Source organism: Mytilus galloprovincialis, chromosome 10 (genome assembly GCF_965363235.1).
Source record: "Mytilus galloprovincialis chromosome 10, xbMytGall1.hap1.1, whole genome shotgun sequence".
NCBI classification, from domain to species: domain Eukaryota; kingdom Metazoa; phylum Mollusca; class Bivalvia; order Mytilida; family Mytilidae; genus Mytilus; species Mytilus galloprovincialis.
The window spans coordinates 52,972,431-52,986,115 of NC_134847.1; the positions used below are offsets into that span (position 1 = coordinate 52,972,431).

Genomic DNA, 13,685 nt, shown 5'->3' on the forward strand with positions numbered 1-13,685 from the left:
AAGAGGGGAAATCCTACCACAAGGAAAGCGTCTACCGTGTGTTTATGTCGGCGTAAATATAATCAAAGTACTGAAGTACTGAACATCGGATGACCGCAGGTTCTTGTGGATGGTCAAAAGCGCATGTCACAGAAACAGATCACATCTCTATACCTGAAACTTGGGTTAATTTACAGAGATATTTTTTCTGATAGAAGTTCGTGCTTGGATGATGAATAAAGGACAGGAAATTCAACCTCACCGTAATAACTATTATATTGTAGTGCAAGAAATCAGTATACCTTGGACTATTATACTTATATAATAATAGTCGTAGAGAATACACTGGTTTGTTGTTATATATATTATTAATATTACGATTGCCTGTATATATAATTTTCATCTATTTGTATATGATAATTCTATTCTACTATTATTATAGTGCAGTGCAAGTGCACGGTGCACACTCTTCTGTAAAAAAATCAAAGCCTTAAAGGCTGTAAAAGCAATTGCTGCCATGTTAATGTTTTGGGGACTTTTATTTTTCATCTACATATATAAGAATTAAACCTGACAGGACATGGTTGTCTAGTGAAAAGCAAGAAGGTTTTGACTTTATATCAATAAAAGACTTAAGCAGGAAATCATTTTTAATATGTTTTATATTTCACAAGGAGACAACAAGTTTACCAGGCTAAAGTTGGGGGTAATTATGGATTATCCCCTGGTAGTGTTTGTAACTGGGCAATAATTACTTTTATTTATTTAATTTTAACAATTTTCATAATTAATTTAAATTAACCATTCTGTTAAAACATTTCACCTTTCGAGACGCTAATGTTGAAAAATGGGACAGAAATAAAATAACTTACCAGACATAAACATGTAAAAAATAAATATATATTTCAGCTTACTAAAAATATTTTCATAGTGTTACTTTGACATCATTTCTTAAAACTAAGTCTCACACATAATTGTTCATTTGATATGTGTCATCCTCATGCGATACGAGAAGTTAATATTCATGTCGCTAAATAGTCTTCTTGTCGCTTAATTTATTCTTCTTGTCCGTTCTTGACGCTTCTTGTCGCTAAAATTCTTCTTGTCGTTATTAGTGAGACCGCTATTTTTAGATTACAGGTGGTCATTTACACTACACGTATAACCTGTGTAGTGATTTTTATTTTACGATAAATTTATGAATGAACGACAATTTTATGAATGAACAAGAGCACCTGACCTCTTTCTGAAACACCAATTAAACATATAAAATCGTATTTATTAAGATATAATTCAGTCAAATTTTCACCACTAAATCAACAACTATTTTGTTGAAACATCGTACAACCGGAGAGCAGAAATCGCAGGTATGAAAATGCACTTTTTTCACTGGTGTTGAAAACCCAAAACTAATTTGACTATAATTTGTGAATGACGGAAATTTAAGCGATAACAATACATCGGAGTGACCTCAAGGTCATCCTCTGTAAAAAGGGGGTAGGATGGGAGAAGAGGGGAAGCTGATAGGTAAATGAATCCATTTTGGTGATTGTTTCATGCATAACAATCCGTTTTGTCATAAATAAAATAAAGATTACTGGCGTGCGATATAGTGTTATGTGCTATAATTTTGCCACGTGCTCAACGCTCGGAACTTGTGGGCGTTCTTCAAATAATTTTAATTAACCAAAATGGGAGGAGTAAGCAATTACAATTACTGTGTTAACAGGTTAAGCGATAAACCTCCTCCATCAATCACTTACTAATTTTTAATAATTATTTGTTTTGTGCATAGACGTTAAACTAGAAGTTATTAACACTAAGAAATAGCGGTTAACCGATAAAAATAGCGGTTAACCGACATAATAATAGCGATCAATCGTCATAAAGAGCGGTTAACCAACATACAAGTAGCGGTTAATCGATAAAAATAGCGATTAACCGATAAAAATAGCGGTTAACCGGGATATTAATAGTGGTTTACCGATAACAATACCTTTTGAACCAAATGGTACACCATAAATTTCTCTGCTTTAAATAAAACTTTTTTCAAAAACATATGATTTAAATACACGCGTAATACTCAACAATTTCTATCACGTTTTTCAGAGCCATACCCCGTACTTTCGTTAAAAGCAAGAGTAAAAGTAGTTCTTGTGATGAGGCTGTCGATTACAAAAACGCACATGTCCTTTTCTACAATAATACAGTATAAAACTATACAACGTCAATAGGGAGCAACCACTTAACTTTATAGGGAGCAACCATTTAACTTTATAGGGAGCAACCATTTAACTTTATAGGGATGGTTATTGTCCGTGTCTGAGTCCAATATCATTATATTATATTTTACACTATCAATCGAATGTTGTTGGTTTTTTTTAATTTCACACTATAAGGTATGGAGAAAATCTGGATTCAGAATATCTTTTTTGTCATCTGTTTGACCCCACTATTTTTGTCAAAGGAAAAAAAAAACATAGCCCCCTTTCGAGGTTTAATGGTCGTTTCCTTATGTAATAGGTAACTATATAATAAAATATATATTTACTACTACATGTATATAATACAAAGTCAAATAGACATAAAAAAAAGATACACACTTCAATTAACATACAAAATCTTTCTTATAGATGAATTATTCGCAATTTACATCAATTTTGTCCCCCACAATAGGTTAGATCAACACAATTTTGGGCGTTCTCAATAAAATCACTACAATATTGTTGATATAGCAGTAGATCAACCACTTTACTAAAAAGACCAATTTGTATTCGTGTTTCAGAACTTGATATTGGTAATTGAATTTGCATCAACACGATTTCTAGTATTCTTTTTGGGTTTTATAAGTTCTATAATTAGGACGATATCGACCAAAGCAGCAAGACACATTCCTGATATGCAAAATGCAAATGAGTACCCATAAGATAATTCTCCATATGGTTCTGTTACGATATCACCATTATTCTTCACAAATAAGACAGTTCCTATGAGAATAAACACCACTGAAAGAGATAAATAATTCATTTTCAAGCCATAAAACTAAAATCTCATTTTAAAAATTAGTGCACAAAAAGCTAGTATGATATGACTGTAACACGAGAGGCGAAATATACCATTGAACATTCAAACTAAAAAGTCGGAAATATAATGACCACAGCATGACTAAAATAGAAGAAGACGAACAGATAAGCAATAGTACATGTACACAAAACACAACATTGAAAACTAAAGACTGAGCAACACGAGCCCTACCAAAAACTGGGTGTGACATGAGGTGCTAAAGAAAGGTCAGCAGATTTTGATCCACATGTGGCACCCTTCGTGATACTTAATTTACAAAGGCGGTTATAAGTCTTATTCGGCAGGTTACATTTGGGAAAAAGATACAAACAACGACAACCACTGAATTGCAAACTCCTGACTTGTATATCTCAAGGATTTGTATAGTGAGACAAATCCTTGTATATCTCAATAATAAATTTCACTGACATTATCATGTGCTGAGAATTTGCGACCTAAACATGGACTAAAATTAATGATGGCATTACATTGGAGAAAATAAAACGCCTTGGAACTTAAACTATCTCTCAAATTTACAAATCAAACTAACTTATAGTAACGTAAAATTTGCATTTGCAAAACACAAAATATTAATTCAAGTAAAATTTGCATTTGCAAAACACAAAATATTAATTCAATTTATCATATTATATATATAGTGTATCCGCTTACAACCAATTTATACTAACACAAGAAAAAGACTGATATAGATGTTTTGTTTCCTCAAATGTTTTTTTTATTGTCGTTGTCACAACCAGCAAATTGAGAAAATATATAAAGATATATATGATATAGACGTTAAACATACATTTACACTATAGAAAATGATATTAACATAATATAAAAATGTGGTCGGTATTCCCATTACTAGTAAATATAAAAAAAATACTATATCCTTTGTTAAACTATGTATCAGTGTCATTGTGTTTATTTTCTCTTGTTACCTATTCTGACATCCGACTCTGACATCGGCCTCGGACTTCTTTTTAATTGATTTTTTACTGTGCGAACTGTACTTACTGTTCATCGAATGTGTTAACATATCTTAATATTTTCTCTAAGCTCGTGGTGTTCTCCTTATACGGACTTCATTAACAATTACATTGGTTCTTAGGCATGGAATACCTTTGAAGTCTTGGGGAATGACGACTAAATTTAAAATCCAAAAGTATGGAAAAGGTTGACCGATATGATTAATTCAAGGAAAAATGTCAATTCAAGACTATTTTCTTTCTCACAAAACCGTCATTCCGAAAACGAAATTTATTTTTAATTGCACCGAATATAAATATACAATTGCATTACTAAAACAAATTGCTTCTATCGCTGAGAAAGCATCAAAATTCTTCAAATCAAGCATTCTTTCGATATCAGGATACAATAAATAAATCGTCGCATATATGCAGTAAAATTGATAAGCATAAGGCGTGACAACGAAACATATCATGTTAACGTACTCTTGCGGTTGTATGTTACGAACTCATTCTGATTTAAAATACATAATAGCAAATGACGATATCTATCAACCGATCGAAATCCCCCTATCACAGACCCCCAAAAAATACATTTCAGTCTGTATGTGTAAGCCCTTACCTGACAGTCTGTATATTAAATAAATGAGTGTTTTTAAAACATAACTGAAACTTACCTGCAGAGAAAACAACTAAGGGAGTAATAATTCGCAAAACTTTGTTTTCAGGGAATTTAAACAATCTCAATCCAACGCAAGCTATCGATACTATGAGAGCATTGAATCCAAAAGCACTCATGACAAGACACATGATATACCAATCTGAAAGGATAAGTATGAAATGAGAAAAAACGAGAAAATTCCTTCTCAGAATACATTGTACGTAGATAAAATAGTAATAACTTGTTTATCTATTGATACGTAGTACTGGCTTCTACAAACGATGAATGAGATAAATCAATCTTGATATCATAAAAATAAAAAGGTACATGTATCTTGTTTTGTTAGGGTTAACTGAGAGTATGTTGTAGTTATCATTTAGCTTAAATTAACACGAATAATATTAACACCATGAAAAGAAATGATCAACTTTCAAAAGTGTTATCGTCCTGAAATATGTTACGAACACATTCTAGTATAAAAATGTATTAAAACGCATATTTTTGGAATGACAAAACGGTATATGGATATTGATCCTTTAATTGAAAGCCAATTTAAATATTTCTATCTAAATGATTATTAAATTTTCATCATACAGCTAACTAGTACTTCCGCTAGAAATCAGGACATTCAGTGTATGAACTACTCTTTCAATTAAATCACGGTACCTTCAAAACTTATTAAATCATGATGTGTGGATAAACTTGTTTACATGTATCATATACTTACTAGACTAAATAACACTTAAATTTTACTGTGTGATAATAGCATTTAATTAACGTAAATTCCATATTTTTCGAATTGGTGCTTAGCGGGCTGATATGAAAAGTTTATCACATGCTTCGATTGTTATCACATGTTTTTCCGAAACTTTATCGCATGGTATTCCGGTGATACTCGGCAAATACCGGAAAAAACACCGCACTGCAACGTTTTCAGTGAAAAACATCAGTTTACAAAGAAGTGTACAAAACAATATTTGGAAACTTGGATAAATTGTGTGAAATAATCAGAAAAAAAACAAACCTAACAAATTGTTAAATAAATGCATTTTAAAAAGGTTCCAACACAATTTAGAAAGTTGCTTAAAAAAAGTTAACTTTCCAAACAGTGTTCATTATGTATATTGTTGAATTATTTCTTTTGTCGATTCGTCCATATTAAAATATTTTTCTTCTCTGTTGAGGCATATGATAGAAAAATTTCATATCGAATGAACTAAATTATGAGTCCGACGTCCGTGAACTGCACTCTTTGAACTTCTATTTGGTAACCACGTAAAAGGATCAATTATGATTCCAGCGGTTATTATTCTCCATTGTTGAAGCATATGATAAAAAGATCATAGCATGTTATTTTTCATATCGCATGTATTATCAGCCCTCGAGCCATGCTGCTCTTGGACTGATATTGAACCTAGGGCTGATAATACATGCGATATGAAAAATGCCATGTAATAATCTGATAATATTGAAATTCTGAGAGGAGTTCATGAATAGAAAAAGGAGCATTACTGTGTTGTTTGCTGTAATGAGTGATCTTTCTTATCTTGTTGTTTTGTTTCCTGCTTTTAGAGTAAACACACATTTACAATAACAAGATTCAAAGTTTGAAAAGAAAAAGTAACTGTAAAGGTGTTTTAATTAAAAAAAATATATGTAATGCAATTTACCCTAGCATTGATTTAACAAAAAAAAATCATTCATAATAAAAAATAATTTGTTAGAACGGGCAAGCGTTTCGTGTTTACAACAATCATGTGCGTCGTTCGGTTCAAACAGTTTAGTTATACATAAATGAAAATCAATATTCTAAAATTGTGTGTCAAATTTAAAAAAAAAAAAAAAAAAGCCATGACTGCAGTAGATAAACTTTAGTGTGACAAATGCCTTCTAAGTGTTCACAACAGTAAAATGTATAACAAAAAAACACGCATGTTACAGGTGTTGTCAATGAATTATTGTCGATTTTCAAAGATCGCGATACCCTCGGGTATAATACGTATATTGACAGTGTATTATACAGCGACATCGACTCAGTGATTGTATAATTTTATCATCGATACCAGACTTATAATTTGGTACACTAGACCTATAATTTGGAACACCAGACCAACATTTCGCTCAAGAAGACCAAGTAAGAATGCGCACAAATCATAACAGTAAGAAGGAAAAATAAAGCACGAAGAAAATGAACCGTAGCAACCGAACCAATCAAAAAGTTGTAATGAAACAGCCAAAGTGGTATATGCACGTTGTAGCACAAACATAGTGTATTAAGATAGCAAATTTTTAAAGTCTAAATGTATCAATGATAGTTCATGTTAACTCAAGAATACTGACTTTTTGGATCAAAGTAAATTTGTCTTTAAACCGTAGTATCGATCCTTAGTTCTTTTAAATTCCTCCAGGCATACCAGTCATATTGTTTGGTACGGCAGAAGTGTATTTCGTCTCTATAAGACTTAAAAGTATTCATTTGCTTGAGGCCGTGCAGTATAAAGGCCAAAGATAGAAGAGCATTAAACCCGATAGTGGTTGCTGCAAATATGGTTACGGTAATAAAACCCTGGTGTTAAAATATTTGTGTTTCAAATATTGCAACATTTTATAAACAGTAAATTTACATATATCAATGACATTTCAAGTTATCACAATTATTGCTAACTACTGAGCGCTGGTACATTTTGTTAAACAGGTACCCTGGAGACAAAACGTCTGACAACAGCAGCAACGAACAAGTGGTTGTAAAAACGTATCAGGGATTCCAGACTTATAATTTGATATTCTACACCATCGTTTCGTATACAAGATACGGGTTCAGTTAGCACAATATTCTTCAGTTTAGACACATAACATTAATAAACAAGCCATGTGTAACGAAAAGAAGTTAGATATTCGTTATCACAGACTGCACAAGTTAACGCACAAAGAAAATGGGAAAAGGGGTTGCACTTTAATAGCCTTGACTGAACCTCGATTTTTTAACAGACCAATAACATGAATAAATGTGTGGTCTTTAGATAAAAATAGATCTAAAAGATTACAGGTGAAGACAGTATAATGAGTATTGACACACTATTAAAAAAACATATATTTCTACATATTTTTCTTTCTAGGGGAGTGTCAATATCATGTACATCAATTAAAAATTCATCAAAGCTTCGGGTTTTTAAAACTGTTAAAAAATCTTCCCATTAAACATCGAAATTAATGTTTGCTTTTGCAAAGTTGATAAAACACATACCGTATAACATGTATAGTCGGCATTAAAAGAGCCCAACATAAAAAATGTCAAACAATTCAAAGGATAAATCTTATGGCCAAATTAATAACAAAACTATTTACAAAAATATTATAAGCCAGACTCTTTTTTTTTTATTCAGATAAGTGCGGAAGTTTTCTCGTTTGAATTGTTTTACATTGTCATATCGGAGCCGACTATGCGGTATGGGCTTTGCTCATTGTTGAAAGCCGTACCGTGACCTATAATTGTTAATGTCTGTGGCATTTTGGTCTCTTGTGGACAGTTGTCTCATTGGCAATCATACCACATCTTCTTTTTTTATATTGAACAAACAAAAACAACGTCATTGGTAAAGACACATCCAGAATAGTGCGGATTAAAATAAGTTGGTGATTGTTGTGTGTACCCTTACACTGCTACTTAAGTACAAGTAATTTTGATGTGCAGTTCAAAAGATGCATATCAAATGTACAGCTGCAAAGGTGTTTATAAACTGTCGATCTGTAAAACTATTTATAAACTGTGGGTTGCTATAATTGTATTACACAGGATGCAGTGGTATAATATATATACTAGTATATAAAGATTATATATATATCAAGCTTATATATGTTAGCGGCAATAAGTAAAATTAGGCATTAAGCTTAAATCCTAGGCAATAAGCTAACGCCTAGGCAGTAAGTCTATTGCCTAAATGATGTTAGGCATTAGTCTTAAATCCTAGGATTTAAGCTTAAATCCTGAAAAAAGTGTGCAGGCATTAAGCTTAATGCCTAAGATATAAATGCAAGTAAATAAAGGGAATTCGTTCATTTAAATGAAAATATATTTGTTACATAACAACATTATGAGAACTAGGGCATGTTTATCGGAACTGACCTATAAAAATCGGTCCTATAAGATATTCTAAGAACAGAAACTAGATAATATTAGGACCGACTTATGACATGTCTCAGCATGCATATCGTAGCTATGTAAGGATTATCTTAGCTAGTATGTCCTAACCGCTGTCCCAAGTATTGGGGTAAAAGAAAATAACAAATGAAAAAAAATGAAATATTGTATCAAATTTAACCAATAATTTTAATTAAAAAAACGTTTAATTATTATAAAAAAACTATTAGTTTTGAAATAAAGGTAATAAAAAACTTTGATATGTTAATTGTACATTTAAACTCTTTAATACAAAACATAAGTCAACCAGATGCTCCGCAGGGCGTAGCTTTATACGACCGCAGAGGTTGAACCCTGAACGGTTGGGGCAAGTATGGACACAACATTCAAGCTGGATTCAGCTCTAAATTTGGATTGTGATTAAATTGTTGACACAGCATAGGTTTCTGACACAGAATGAATGCGTTCTAATGAACTTAAAATTTTTGTTTTCTCTTAGAGCAATTCACTATGCTGTTGAATATTAATCCTCTCAAAAAAATGTTTGAAGAAATTTTCTTTTTATTTATGAAATTTCAAATGAGAAAAATTAAACCCAATTTTTTAATCACATCCCCCTTTCCCTTATTCCAAAACTAATCTCAATTAAAATATTCTAATGGAGTTTGCAACAATAACTACTCATTTAAATACATCATAAAATATTAAGATGTAAAAAAACTGCTTGTTATCACTGAATGGTAAAGATTATTTAAATTTATCAGTTGGTAGTAAAAAGTGAAAATACATTGTATATTGTATATAACAAAGATTTAAGTTAGATATTTCTTGCTTACTATTCTGGACAAAGAAAGATAACTCTAATTAAAAAAAAATTTGCTATTTCACAATATTGTGCAATTAGATATTTCTTGCCATTGCGCAATACTGTGCAATTGAAAAGACTTGCTATTGCACAACACTTAATATAATAATTTTAGATCCTGATTTGGACCAACTTGAAAACTGGGCCCATAATCAAAAATCTAAGTACATGTTTAGATTCAGCATATCAAAGAGGCCCAAGAATTTAATTTTTGTTAAAATCAAACTTAGTTTCATTTTGGACCCTTTGGACCTTAATGTAAGCCAATTTGAAAACATGACCAAAAGTTCAGAATCTACATACACAGTTAGATTCGGCATATCAAAGAACCCCAATTATTCAATTTTTGATGAAATCAAATAAAGTTCAATTTTGGACCCAGATTTGCACCAACTTGAAAACTGGGCCAATAATCAAGAATCTAAGTACATTTTTAGATTCAACATATCAAAGAACCCAACCGATTCATTTTTTGTCAAAATCAAACTAAGTTCAATTTTGGACCATTTGGACCTTAATGTAGACCCATTTGAAAACATGACCAAAAGTTAAGAATCTACATACACAGTTAGATTCGGCATATCAAAGAACCCCAATTATTCAATTTTGATGAAATCAAACAAAGTTTAATTTTGGACCCTTTGGGCCCCTTTTTCCTAAACTGTTGGGACCTAAACTCCCAAAATCAATACCAATCTTCCTTTTGTGGTCATAAACATTGTGTTTAAATTTCATTGATTTCTATTCACTTAAACTAAAGTTATTGTGCGAAAACCAAGAATAATGCTTATTTGGGCCCTTTTTTGGCCCCTAATTCCTAAACTGTTGAAACCAAAACTCCCAAAATCAATCCCAACCTTTCTTTTGTGGTCATAAACCTTGTGTCAAAATTTCATTACAGATTTAATAGTAGCAGTTACAGATTTCATTTTAATAATTGTGATATCTTGGTCTGTAAAGGTGCATTACATAAATAGAGAAATAAAGATACTTCGCACGAAACATTGGTAAATACTAATACTGATAGTTTAAAAAAAAAGGAAAGTTGTAATAAAGTTACATATTACCATGTACTGCATATATTTGTATGTTATAGCATTCTTTAACAAGAGCGTCAGATTCACAGCGTGTCCATAATCCGCTGTTTACTATCTTATTAGAATACTCTATCGTGAAGTAGAACCTAGTTGCATTTCCAAAACTGTATAACACAAATGCTATGACAATCATCACAAGAGCTGGTGGTAAATTCTCTTCCATTTCATTTTCCATGGTTTAGTGAAGAAACTTCTAAGGAAAACCTGAGACATAAAATCTTAATTGTTTGAACTAATTGTAGTTATTTTTCTTGGAATACATATACATATCATGTATATTATAAAAAAACAATTCTCAATATCTTAAAATTATATTCTCGTGGGAATACATATACATATCATGTATATTATAAAAAAAATCTCAATATCTTAAAATTTTATATAAACATAAGGATTTGTCGTATGATTAAAACTGAGACAACAGAACTAATGACAAGGATGTGATCATTTAAAAAGAACTATACAGACTTAGTCAGAAATCCATGTTTTTCTTGTTTGAATTGGTGTACACTAGCCATTTTAGGGCCCCTTTATAGCATGTTGTTCGGTTTGAGCCAAGGCTTCATATTGAAGACCAAATGTTGACATATAATAGTTGAATTGATATACATTACATTGTGACTTGGGCGGGAAGTTGTCTCATTGGCACTCATGCCACATCTGCTTATTGATATTGTGCCAGCCAAAAAGGACCAAGCTTTGACACAACTATTTGCATAGTTAAACAACCTTATTAATACTATTTCAATAAACAAAAAATTGATATGGCATAAAACTAACAATGTCAAACACTTAATTTATCCGACATAGGAAAATGTACATATAGAATATTGGGTTTTACCTGCATCTTAACATGGAACAATGACATGCATAACAACATACTCAAAATATCGATCTTAGAAGTATCGACAGGATACAGGCCCATCACTCATAATACCTTGTTCACAATGCTTTCTGAGTTTTTTATTCAACTGTCAAGGATACACTAAGTTGTTAGTATATAAAGAAAAGTATTGAAAATGTGCTATTTATGTTAATATAAGAGTTATACCTGCACAGCAAAATTTTCAAAGACAATAATTGTGTTTAAGAAAGAATTTAGTAATCATTTTGATCAATATCCCTAATTCGTCTAAAATGAGTAAACAGTTTTGCGTAAACAAACATATATCTGTGAAGTGATATTGATCACGTTTCTATTTTTCATCAAGTAAATGAGCTTACCCATTTGTGTTGATTTGGAAGGAAGAATATCATAGAATTAAAAGTGTAAAAACTATAGAGTTATTTAATGTATGCAAAGAACTAAATTTTCATAGAACTTAGTGTTATGAGAGAAAACCCGATCTTCGACAGGGAAACTAAGAGTCGTAGCTAATTATGTTTGGAGTTGAGTGTACCTACCACGTGCTGGATTCTAACTCACCTCACTGCTGATCGGCTTTTTGGTATAGTGGTTGGACAACGACCACTGAAATACCTTTATTTTAATGTTACAGTTTTATTCTAATTACTAACAAATCACGATTACATCATAGTAATGATAAATATCAAATTGTGAACTTGCCTACCTTAAGATTGTACTTGCAAACCTTGTAAGTAAAGATAATCTGAAGGTTTTCAAAACTTCACATTCCTCTTTGTGTGTCAATTAATCATTATTATAAATATATATATACATTAAATGGAAAAATAATTAAGTCAACCTTAATTTCCGCTTCAATAATTTCTTTGTTTATGGTTATTTGTTAGAAGTAATTGTATTTATGAATACACAATAACAACACAAAATGCTTTGTTATTAAAACATTTGCACTGATCATTTAACGTAAAAATGTCTTATGAATTTGTACATGTGCATTAAAGTATAAAGCGAAAATGTCCTTAGTGTTTAAAGCGGAAATGCCCTCATGTGTTACAGGTAAAAGAGGGCAAACGTCCTTCACCTGTCTGGTCACACCTTTGTCATCCACAACCAAAAGAATGTGATGCCCAATCTGTCACGGTCAATTTTTATGAACATCAAATTTAAATGTTGCCAAAAACAAAATTAACAGTTTCAATGAAAAGATCTCTTTTATCTTATTGTTTTATCAGCTTCGTCAAAGATTTAGTTTCAAATATATCATTATCTATCGGAATGTGAGCATTATAGGCATAAAACTTGTATATTTATTTAATGAATCCAAAAGAATGATGTTGCGCCTTTTTGTTTTCTCATAATGTATTACATATTTTCTTTGTCGTATTGCACAGTATTATTGAGAAAGCAAAATCCTTTTGACAGACATTTTTTTTCTAGGATTTGTTCCGCGTTTAGAAAATACAGCAGACTTCTTACACAAATTTTGAAGTATAATTACAATTCATTACATTCACGTTACGATCGCAATACTTTGCCATCGTTATGTATTTTTTCACCAATCTAATTAAAATTAAATCCTTTGATTGCAAGGCCTTGGTGCGCGACATATCAGAACAGGAGCAATAAAATGATTTAATTTTAATTAGATTGTTTTTTTCACGATATGTTTTTCGATATACCGAATGACAGTCGTGCCTATAGAGCGGACTTGATACACATATTATCTATCAACTATACATTAAGCAGCATATAGAAATAAACCTACTATATTTTCGAATACTACTGAATGTATACTCCAACTATTATCACTATCCTATAGCCTTAATTTAACTTGAACAGAAGAAAGAATGTTTACTATAATGGTTTTTTAATGGGAGTTTCTTAAATATATAGCTTCGTGCATCATTGCACTTTATATCAAAAAGAATTTATTTGATAAGAAGTATTTTTCCATACATCCTGGATGGTATGGAATATTTGTAGCAATCTTCTCCATTCGTAACGCAGTTATTTATAAATAGATTTTGTAGTCATCTCATTTAAACG

General features: G+C 31.3%; 1 long non-coding RNA gene across 2 annotated transcripts; it reads right to left on the reverse strand.

Annotated features, from left to right (window-relative positions):
• Positions 1 to 1,529: 1,529 nt before the first annotated feature.
• Positions 1,530 to 13,453, reverse strand: LOC143047824 (uncharacterized). 2 transcript variants are annotated; one of them, XR_012969670.1, is made up of 4 exons: positions 13,405 to 13,453; positions 10,745 to 10,978; positions 4,691 to 4,834; positions 1,530 to 2,984 (listed from the first exon to the last, which is right to left on the reverse strand). It is a non-coding gene; the product is annotated as an uncharacterized LOC143047824 (long non-coding RNA). The 2 variants fall into 2 exon arrangements; XR_012969669.1 differs by having other exon boundaries at positions 12,346 to 13,425.
• Between the last annotated feature and the right edge of the window lie 232 nt (positions 13,454 to 13,685).